Source organism: Neovison vison, chromosome 9, assembly GCF_020171115.1.
Source record: "Neovison vison isolate M4711 chromosome 9, ASM_NN_V1, whole genome shotgun sequence".
Lineage (NCBI taxonomy): Eukaryota > Metazoa > Chordata > Mammalia > Carnivora > Mustelidae > Neogale > Neogale vison.
The window spans coordinates 41,544,751-41,556,941 of NC_058099.1; the positions used below are offsets into that span (position 1 = coordinate 41,544,751).

Consider the following 12,191-nt stretch of genomic DNA (forward strand, 5'->3'; position numbering starts at 1 on the left):
GATAGTTTGTGGGTGATAATGATTCCTCTTAATTAAATTTTCATCATTGTCCAGGTGCATTTTTTTTGTCATCTCCCCTACTTTTCCTCCCATGAATATGGTCAATAATTCAAATACCTTGAAAAGTAGCGTATTAATTCACCTCTGTTAAGATGAATACTTATCGAAAAAAAAAAAAGATGAATACTTATCATGAGTGCAACACAGAATTTGAAGTGACAGATCTTTTAAAGGTATCTTTTTCATACATTCAACATGAATTTCACTGTTTTAAAATTGGATGCTTGGTGGAGTATGGATGTTTAGACACTCACATCACTGGAAATGATTATTGAAATCTGTTCTGATATAATCTAAGCCAAGAAAAGCAAACAGGCTGAAATGAATATTCCAGCAAGTATAACTTATCAGACAAAAATGTCCAAATGGGTGTGAAACTGCATTCAGAGGCTTCTTATTGTCTCTAGAGAGTAGTGAAGTTGACTATTTATTATGGATAAAAAGCATAGTCCAAGATTAATGAGCAGGTGTTTTGCTTGCTGTTTATGTATCTGTGTAGTTTGAAAGCTGTCCCGTGATTGTACTCTATGAAATGAAATGTTATTTCAGGATCTTTGAATATTGATACAAATTTTCTACCTGGTGCTTAGCCAAACATTTGCACTATTAGTGTTCAGGCCAATTTTGAGCTAATAAAAGCCAAAAAATTGTAGTTTTCTATTTTAATGAGCTCTTTTGCACTATAGTAATTTTAAAATGTCGGTTAAATCAATAGTATGTACAGTACCACAGCCTTTGGGCATTTAAAATGTCAGTTGTTTAATTTTGAAAAATGGATATTGCCCTTACAAAATCATCTGGTCAAGCATTTGCATTATATTACACTTAGCACAGAGACTTACATTGTTCTTAGAACATCTTCATCAATTTTATCAAGAAGATGTAATGCTTGGGGATCTTTACATGTGATATCCAATTTACCAGATCTTAGGGCCTGATTAATTTTACCAATTTCTCTTTCACACAGTGCAACTAAATGGCAGAAGGAAAAAAAAAATTAAGCTGCCATAAAGTTGCCTAAATTATATAGCTAGAACTTTTGGTTATTGATTCTCTCTCTGTACAATCCCTCCCCCACACTCACATCACATGCATGTACCATAGATAAAACTTCATCATGCAGGCACACAACCCCCAAGTGATGAATTCTAGAATGCAAGCATGACTTTTAATATGGACTCTATAGGAAATGGTGCAAGTGAACGGTCATAATAGAATTTGAGGAATGGTAAGGAAATCAGTATGTATAGATTTATATACCTACACACACACACACACACACACACACACGCTCACCCAGCATATAAAAGTAAATAGCTAGATGATTGGATACTGAATTTGTAAAACATCTGTGGGATCTCTGACTTGGAATATAAGTGAAAGGAAAAATAAAGAATTTACTTTAAGGAATTTTAGGGAACATCTCAAAGACCAGGGGGTCATTCTCCAAAATGACTTAAGACTCAGAAATAATGGAAATAATGGAAAGTCTATATGAAGATCAGTTATGAGAGAGATAGGATGTATGATAACAAAACAGACAAATCTAATAGATTTCAAATAAAAGCTTTAGATAGGAAGTCAAAATCACAGGCCTTTTTCATGTCATGTAATTCTTATAAATGCAGAAATTTATTTTATGGCAACAAAAAATTGTTCTGGAAAGGATATCAATTTTTGTATTATTGTAATGGTGATTAATCAATAAAGCTATCAGCTGAGCACTTACTATTTATCAACCACTGTGCTTTGGTTTTGCATAAATTAATGCCTATTTGATATTTTAATTCCTCATCTGAATATGAAGACTTTATGACTCATTGAGGTTAAGCATCTTGCCAAAATTACACAGCCTATAAGTGGTAGAATTGAGATTCAAACTCAGTTCTATCTGATCCTGAGAGTTTTTCTCTTAGCTAGTATGCCTGCTACCTTTCTCTCTTCCCCTAGGGGCCATAAATCCAGAAACTTCACATTCGGCTTTCATGTCATGTGATTACCGTAGCTAGTCCCCTATTAAGAAAAGAAAAGAATAGAAAAGGAAAAAGAATTACCTGGGAGGAGCCACACTTACATTATTTACTTAGTCCTGTGAATTCCTGTCTGAGAGTCTTGTCCCTTTTGTAATGAAAAAGATAAGCTTTGAAGAACCTGGTGTAGACTGAAATTAGCTATTTTTAAATTTACTCTATGCATAGACAAGGATAAGATCACTTACAGGGTACAGAGAATTGTTTGAAAATGTAAAGGCAACACCTGAAACTAATATGACACTGTGTGTTAATTATAATGGAATTAAAATTAAAAACATAATAAAATGAAGAAATGTCAAGGCCAAAATATTGAAAGAAAAGAAACAAAAGTTTAATACATCTTTACACTTATTTAAAGAGTATGAGTACAAAATAACAAATGTGTTATTTGCACGTCAGAAATGGCTGCAGAGAGAGGAAAAGGAAGGGAAAAAGGAAATGCATTAATATTTGATGAACATCTAATATATGTTACAGAACGTAGAGGAGAGTTAGACATGCTTACACCATTGTAGATGTTAAATGAGTGAATGACAAAACTTCCTTGATAGAGATTGGTTGCATTCTACATCAAACTTTTAATTTCAATGGTATTATTTACATTATGAACAGATTATTTCATCACCAAATAATTACTGAGCCCTGGTTATGTGGTAGACACTGATACAGAAGCATAGTAAGTTATAGTTTATGATTAATATTTCAATATTCTATAAATAAATTATTACAATATAATAGGGGCATAAAGGAGGAAATGGGCAACATTCTTAATGTTTGGAGTTGGGGGACTTAGAAAACTTAAGAAAAAAAGCTTAGGATCCTTCCATGAAAAAAAACAATAGAAGGACATTTTTAATACTGGGGTCACAGTGCAATACCAGATGGATGTTAAAGATGTACCCATCTAAGGATTGGTATGTGCTTCACAGGGACAGAGCTGGCAAAAATCATGGCTAAATTTTTAGGTAGGCTCATTTGTCTTGCTTTATTGAAGATTCCCCTAGAAAGTGAAGAGTGATTATATGACTTCAGAAATTTTTTTCAGCCTTTAGATTCAGTGAACAGCAGGAAGGGTGATACTAGTGTACTGATTTAATAGGAAGTATGGCAAGGTAGTGGGCAAAGTTTGGGGTACAACATTAGGACATGTATAAGTAAATACTATAAATACTGGAACAAACCAGAGCTGTTTTCACAAGATTTGTTAAGACAACAGGTGTGGCTGTTGACAGGGGTGCTAAGAGGTGCTAAGACACCTGGGTGGCTCAGTCGGTTGAGAAGCCAGCTCTTGATTTTGGCTCAGGTCATGATCTTAGGGTCCTGGGATCGAGCCCTGTGTCAGGCTCTGTTCTCAGCATGGAATCTGCTTCAGGATTCTCTCTCCAGCTACCCCTACCCCTGTTTGCTCTCTCTCTCTCTCTCTCTCTAAAATAAATAAATGACTCCTTTGGGGGGAAAAAAAAAGAGCAATATGACAGGTATTGAGAACCTTTGAATTCAATTCTGTCTATATTTTGGGGGGTTTGAATAACTACTATATCTAGGTCATTTCTGATTTTGTAATTGAAAAAAGTCAAAACGTAATCATCATTTACGAAAGGAAAATATCAGAAATAGATTACAGTATGTCTTGCTATGGAATGGGTTCTTTGTGTTATTATCTCAAGAAGGAGGTGCTGGGAAGACTCGAAATCATTCTTTTTAGCTGTTTTCCAATTTTTATCACTCCACCAATTAACTGAATGATTTACATCAGAGAGTATGTGTATGTATGGCTACCTTTAATTCAAAGACATCTTACTGTAGCTTTAATTAAAATTTACTTTTCAAAATTCCTGTATTTTTAAAATAATAAACACTGATTTGCCTTAGAAGTAGAATCTATTTTCTATAATTAAGTTTTAATACAAAATTATCTTATATTATTTAACTGTATGCTTTCCTATTATTAAACATATTCAAAATAATTGAAAAATTTAGCAATATTCATAATCAGCATAGTTCCATAAGTCCTTACAAATTATTTTAAATATATGGCAGTGTATATAGTATGAAAAAAATCCCTGATATTTTATTAATTTGAAATCATATTTCTGAAAACACAAAATACTGACTCATGACTCTAGAATTATATCCATAACAGTGAAACTATCTTATAACAGTACCTGGGAAAATGAATAATGATGTAAAAAAAGTTTTAAGAAAGTAAATTAAAACCTCCTCAAGATCCCTAAGCAATATCCTGTATTATTAAGGACTATGTATAAAGCCTAAAAGCTGACCTATGAAAATTGAATCCAGACTTTGGTGCTGACTCTCACTGAGAGGTTATTTGCAAGAAGAGAAAATTTAAAACAAAGATTTGACAAGGCCAGGGACATGCCAAGAGACATAGTTCAATGAATGTGAAACAGGCTCAAGAAAGTCCAGTGTAGTCGGGTTTCCATCAGCCCCTTTCCACCCCCATTCGTCACTTACGGGGTTGTACTGATATTCCAGTGTTCAGGTGACTGGATGGCAACACTGGAAAGACTTTCATGAATTCAAGACCATTTCTTTTTTTTCTTTTCTTTTTTTTTTTAAGATTTTTATCTATTTATTTGACAGAGAGAGATCACAAGTAGGCAGAGAGGCAGGCAGAGAGAGAGGAGGAATCAGGCTCCCTGCTGAGCAGAGAGCCCGATGCGGGGCTCGATCCCAGGACTCTTGGATCATGACCTGAGCCGAAGGCAGAGGCTTTAACCCACTGAGCCACCCAGGTGCCCCACAGGACCATTTCTTATGAAGGTCACACCTGTCCTTCCCTGGGCCGCAGACAGGCTCAGGGATCAGTCATCGCAGGAAAGGGCTGAATATAAACCCAACCACTGGGTGGCTCAGTTGGTTGGACGACTGCCTCCGGTTCTGGGCGTGATCCTGGAGTCCCGGGATCGAGTCCCACATCGGGCTCCCAGCTCCATGGGGAGTCTGCTTCTCTCTCTGACCTTCTCTTCGCTCATGCTCTCTCTCACTGTCACTCTCTCAAATAAATAAATAAAATCTTTAAAAAAAAATGCTTAAAAAAAAAATAAACCCAACCACTGTGATTAGACATTGGCAGCAGTGTCCTTTGAGGGTGAAATGAGTCAGAGAACATTCATTACAGGGTCTGAAAGCCTAGGTCCTGCTCCCATCTCAGCTTGCTTTCAGTGACTTATTCAGGCTCCCTGGATCTCTACTTCCTGTTGTGTTCAAATATGGCTTGGGGCCAGATCATTTTATGGGTCCTTCTAGAATAAAATTATTTTATGGATGATTGAGTCATTAACTTGCACTGAGAAGAGCCTGTTTCTCAGTAGTCTACACTCTCCTTCCTAATCGTTACTATAGTTTTTTTCTTTCAAAATTCTCCAGATACTACTTAAGCTAGACTATTAAAAGGAACACATTGTGGGACCAGTACTGAATATGATGTGGTGCTCTCTGCAGAGATAGGACTCTAGCCCAGGAGTTGATTCATCCAGTGTAGGTCTGACCCTCTATGAGCGGATCATCAGCTCCAGCAACCAGGTGTATGTTTCCCTAGGCAAACATAGTCCATCCATCTCCCCGTTTCTCTCTCCTTCCTGCTTTTTGTTTTTTCCTTTCCCCACATCCTGTTTTTCTCTATCTGCCTTCTGTAGAAGGGCTGAGGCAGTGGTGATAAGATACAGAGACTGTACACAGCTAGTTGGAATGTCTATTGTGAAAACAATACTGGATGGAGTTGGATTTGCTATCTTACCTCTTTCCCAGAGGAAGAACTTAAAAGGACTGGTCCTTACTACCATCTGGTTACGAGCCTTCCATCCACTTTGTCAGAAAAGTGAATGTAGAGAAAAGCAGACTGAGGTAAGAACAAACCAAAAAACAAAACCAAAAACAAAGCTGGAAACAGTCTGGAGTTTTGAATTCACAAACCACAAGGTTAAAACCTGGCTCTGTTCCTTATTAGATGAATAAAGTAGGGAGAGATGTGTTGAATTTTGAGTCCAGGTGTCTCCTTTTCTTGATGAGAAACATGACCTTATGAGTTCATTAATAGACAAGGTTAGGTTACCTGGCACACAGTTACCACATTAGAGTGTGATAGAAATTCTCCTACACACAACTTAAGTATGCAGGCAATGGAGGGAGATTTCCCAGTGTATCTGAAACGGCAGTATGTGATCTATGATTCCCCCCACCCCCCAGGGCAGCAATTTGCCCTATTTTCCTCTTCAGTTTTAGTCCCCACCCAAGGCATTTATTCAATAAATATATGGTGAGTAAGAGAATTGTTGGACAATATCGTTCAATATATTTTCCAATATCTTATAAAAGGAACAATATCTGTATCAGAAGAAACTAGGGTTGATCCATCTTTCAGAATGACTCCAGAGGCCCAGTTCTTAAGTAATACACAATAATACCTCTGCTCTGGTATTAGAGAAACAAATGGAAGGATAAACACAAACCCTGTCCAAAGTGTTTGTCAAGATGAGTTCCAAGCTATAAGATATTAAAAGATGAAATGAATATTCCTAAGAAAGCAGAAAAAAGAGCAACTCAACAGGATTTGGTATGCACATTTTTCTTTTATACCTTTGTCCCCAAATCTACATTTTTAAATGGAGGTTATAAGAGTTATGAACTCTGGATATCTAACATCATTTTCTTTTTTTTGCTATATGAGTCAACATTTTTTTTTTTTGAGAAGTTAGGTAGCAGTAATCTTCTAAAAAGTGTCAGCAGGACACTTTCATTGATTATGCCTTAGGTTTAAAATAACAATTCAAAGAGATCAGAGCCAAAGTTAGAAGATGAATTATGTGAGAAACTGGGTTTTGAGATTTTCTTGGACTACAATCTAGTCATGAAGAACTGTACTGAAGCTTTGATGATGGTGAAGAGATTGTTTTTTTAACTCAGAAATATTTTATCAGAACTTTTTCCTGAGAGTCATCACATTTTTTTTAATCTACTAATGATAAATCAAGACAAAAATGAAAGGGGATAAAGCAACTTCCCAACAATTTTTTTCAGATATGTTAGTCATTTCTTAGGTTCCTTTGGATTGAGAAATGATTGCAAGGATCCAAGATTAAGATTTTTCTTTAGATCCAGTGAACTTCCCAAACAAGTGAAACAGACTGCCGTATATTATCCCTAAGTCTCTGTTATATAATTTTATCTGTATCAGAAATCCCATGTACCCAAAGATGGCTGACCTGTATTTTTTTTTCAAATTCTTTCTTCTGTGCATTCATAGATTTATGCATTTATTCAGCTGATTTATTCAATAAGTATTGACTGAGCTCTTCCTAAGCTAAGAATTGTACCAAATTTGTTGTAGGAAGAATAGAACCATGGTTCCTGTTCATCTTGAGTTGGCATGCTTATAAGAAAGGCAAATATAATCAATGTAATTTCAGATAAATGTAATTATAACTTATATAATTATAGATAATTATAAATATAAATATAGATAAATATAATTTCGCTGAGTAATGAGAGCTCACATTTATTGGTGCTTAATGTGCCAGGCACTGTTCTGAATGTTTGCATGTAACTCATTTAGTCCTTAACACCATCTGTTTGGGTAGATAGCATTGTATCTCATGTTATAATAAGGAAACTGGAGCATAGCAAGGATAAAGAACTTCTCCACTGGCATGCAGCTTAGCAAGTGGTGCACTGAAGATTCAGACTCAGTAAGTGTGAGTATAAAACTTGTGCTCAAAACCAGTACATTATTCTGAAAGAAATGGCAGGCAAGGAAAACTCAAGAAAGCTGTAATAGAATTTCAGAGAGGACTCCTATTTAGAGTGAGGTAAATATTTGAAAGTGACATTAAAGCTGAAACCTAGGATAGGAAGGAAATAGCTGGGCAAAGTGTGGGGAGAGGACTGCTCTAACAGAGGAACAGCCCATGTTCAACAGCTTTGAAATGAGGCTAAGCTTCTAGCACAGATGGAATCTGTTGAGTGAGGGAAAGAAGGTCAAGAGGTGAGAGTGAAGTCAACTGTGACCAAAAAGGAAGGAGGGGGAGGGGAGAGGGCAAGGAGTGGTGAGAGAGAGGAGGAGAGAGGGAAAGAAATATAAAGTCTGTGAAGTACCAAAGAAAGTCATTATTTATTGAGAAACATGATCCAATTGATATTTTAAGATAATTCTGGCTGGAATGTAGAAGATGGGTTGGAAGGGCAGGAGGACAAGCAGACAGTTAGAAGACCATGAGAGTAATCCAGGTGATAGATCATGGCTTGGATGGAGTGTGGCAATGAAAGACAAGAAGACAGATTCAGGATGTACCTGAGGAGGTGACAGAGTTCAAGACAACAGTAGTTTGGGCTTTTGGGTTTGGATTTCTGATGTACAGTACTAATACCTGGCATTCTCACCATTGGGATTACTATCCTCAATTAATATTTTCTCTCAAAAGCCTCAATTAAAATGTACTAATATTAACTGGAATCAGATTGGCTTTTTTCATTAGTTTATTAAATGAAGTTTATTATATAGAACAAGAATTTAATGAATATGAATTAGGCAGTTGTAAATGGAACACAGGTGACTAGGGCTCAAGAGACTACTCAAGAGTGTTGGAAAATTGAGTTGAAGGTGAGGGATGGAAAGTGAGAACCCAATGAAAATGCATACTGATGTCTAGACTAGTCTACTCAATAAGTATGTTTGGAGCTTGCAATTCCAGGTTTTGCAGAAATGCCCATGCTCACATAAGTTTCTCAATCTATTCATTAATCCACTTATATAATAAATACATGTTGGATACTGGTTTACTACATATTTGGTGCTCTACCAGACATTACAGATATTTGGTAGACTAGGTGGAAATGGCCATCTCTTAAAAAGATTTAACTCTATCACTTTTCACTAACCCGTCTCTGCCACCTATTTGAACTTCTATGGCTTGATTTTTTTTTTTTTTTAATGAAGTATGGTTAAGATAGTTAAGGCACATTTTTATGCATACTGTTATCAGAATGCCATTATCAGTATGTTGTAATCAGAGATATTATCACATTATTGCTAATAGTTCAAGCTCTGGAGTCGTGCACCTTAATTAATTAACTAATTAATTAATTTTTAAAATGTTCACTGTGTTACGTTAGTCACCATACAATACATCATTAGTTTTTGTTGTAGTGTTCCAAGATTCATTGTTTGCATATAACACCCAGGGTTTCATGCAATATATGCCCTCCTTAATACCCATCATCAGGCTCACCCATCCCCTTACTCCCCTACCCTCTAAAACCCTCTGTTTCTTTCTCGGAGTCCACAGTCTCTCATGGTTTGTTACCCCTCTGAATTCCCCCCCCTTCACTTTTTCCTTTCCTTCTCCTAATGTCCTCCATGTTATTCCTAATGTTCCACCAGAAAGTGAAACCATGTGATAATTGACTTTCTCTGCTTCACTTATTTCACTCTGCGTAATCTTCTCCACTTCCATCCATGTTGATGCAAAAGTTCGATGTTCATCCTTTCTGATGGCTGAGTAATATTCCATTGTATGTATGGACCACATGGCTGAGTAATATTCCATTGTATGTATGGACCACATCTTATTTATACAACTTAATTTAAATGCCAGCTCTGTTAAATACTTGGTTAGTCAGCCTCTCTGTGCCTCAATTTTCCATTTTTCAATTGGGATAGAAATAGTTTCATCTGATTGTTGTGAGAATTAAGTGAGCAAATACATGGGAAGTACTTAAAACAGTGCCTTGCATATGGAAAGCATTTGGTGCATACTTGTTATTATTATTATTTTAATGTATACAAGTCACAAAAATGATCTTACATGTATGTGTGTGTGTGATTTAGAGATAGATTTTTAAGAGATGTGTTTTAAGGTCAAAGAAAATACATGGTTTACTTGCAAAAATTTGTAGCTATAATAGAATTTCAACTTTTTAAAAGTTTAAGCACAGTGAAAACTTTTAACTTGATTGACCTAATAAAAAGATAGCAGCGTATTTTTTTTTCACTTGCAGGTTTTGAAAGATTAAAGCAAATAAAAATACCAGTATCTGTATCATGTACATCACTAAGAAAGTCAAGAACAAAAGGAAATATGTCACCAAAGCAATCCAGAGTGAACTCCTCATCGTTCTTTCGGGAGCCACCAAACAAAGTGATTTAAAATTAGGCCACTTAAAACAGAGAAGAATCAAAATTTCTCCTTTTATTACTGTTCTTCTCTACTGAAGAAGCGATGTGCATTTTATACTAAAATAGGATTTAATGTACTATATTTGCAACATTCTCTTTTGGCATAGTCTAGGGCAACATGTTGTAAATGGAATCTCTACAGAGTGATTTTATCAAGTAATAATGTCATTATGCTTTTTTTCAAATTTGGAAATATGTTTATTTTCAATATTAAAAAGTTCTAGTGAATGCCAGAGTCAAAATTACTCTGTGAATTTATTTCTGTTTTCCTTCATTGTTCCCTGTATTGCTTCAGAAAATAGTATTGCTAATTTTCTGATCAGAATTACAAATTATATAGCTGAATTCTTAGCATTAGCATAGCTGTTTTGTGATGTTAGATTTAAGAATGATACAGCTACTTTTGTTAAATTAGAATTAAATTGAATGAATGGAATATTATATTTTTTCTTTCCTAATAGAAATGTAATGTTGAATACATTTATGATTCCAGGAATTGTCATTTACATTATGTCAGTTTATTAGGCATTGAAAATATTGGATATTATATCTTTGTATAAATCTTAATAAAAATTTTTAGTATCAGTTTATAATTTAACATTAATTAGCAAAGCAGACAAAAGAAAAAGCTTTATTCAGAATTTCACTTTTATTTAATGACCCTGAAATCTTAATCTTGAGAAACTTAAATCATTCAGTTCTGGTCAACTGCACTAATTACCAGTTTTAAGTTTTATTAAGCACCATTGCATTTAATTTAACATTTGTCCTAACCAGTCCCATGACCAACGCTATCCATAGTTGATATTTTGGAGGTAGTGCTATATAAGGGAAAGGCCTTTGATCTTGTGAAAATTTCTGTGTCACTTTCTAAGCCTCAGTTCCATGTTTGTAAAAGGACAGCACTACCTACCTTGCATGATTTATTTTATGGTGGACATACTCAATTTCATTTTTTAAAAGATTTATTTATTTATTTATTTGACAGAGAGCAAGAGATCACAAGTAGGCAGAGAGGCAGGGAGAGAAAGAGGGGGAAGCAGGCTCTCTGCTCAGCAGGGCTTGATCCCAGGACCCTGAGATCATGACCTGAGTCGAAAGCAGAGGCTTAACCCACCAAGCCACCCAGGGACCCCCTCAATTTCATTTTTAAACCATCATAATTAGGCTCATAGTAGAAAAGTTGTTTCACTTCTTCCTTCTATTTTATGACCAAAAAGAAAAAAATTCATAATATGAAGAGGATGCAGATGTTATATAACAATTTATAACTTTCGGTCTTTCTTTGTATGACCCTTTCCCTAAAGCAGGGTGAACCAGTTCTGTAAACCAAAATCTAAGCTATGCAACACGTTGATGGGATTCCAAGTCAGAGGCTCTAGCCCACTCAGACGCTCCTTGGATGCTGCTGTGTTATTTGCCTTAAGGGATTATCCAAAAATGAATTGCTCAGAACTTTTCACTGTGATAACATTGCTTTTTTTTTAATGTTTTATTTTTTTATTAACATATAATGTATTATTAACCCCAAGGGTACAGGTCTGTGAATCGCCAGGTTTACACACTTCACAGCACTCACCATAGCACATACATTCCCCAATGTCCATAACCCAACCACCCTCCCCCTAACCCCCTTCCCCGGGCAACCCCATCTATGTTAAACAGAAATACGTATTTATGTAAATATATACATATTTATATCTATAGATAATAAATATGTATGTTTAGTTTCCAATAATAAGTAGCCTTTAGGAAAATGAATTCAGCCCTTAATTAATTAAGGGTTCTTTTCGTCACTCTTGCAATGGATTTAAGAAGACGCTCATTTTTTTCTGTTCAAAACCTGCTACCAGGTACCTTGACAAAATTATACTTCTCAGTTAGGAGCACCATTTCCCCAC

The 12,191-nt window shown here is 35.5% G+C and overlaps 1 protein-coding gene across 2 annotated transcripts in view; it reads left to right on the forward strand.

Moving 5' to 3' along the window:
- LINGO2 (leucine rich repeat and Ig domain containing 2) overlaps positions 1 to 12,191 on the forward strand; it is a 1,191,160-nt gene that overhangs the window by 471,820 nt on the left and 707,149 nt on the right. The window lies entirely within an intron of this gene.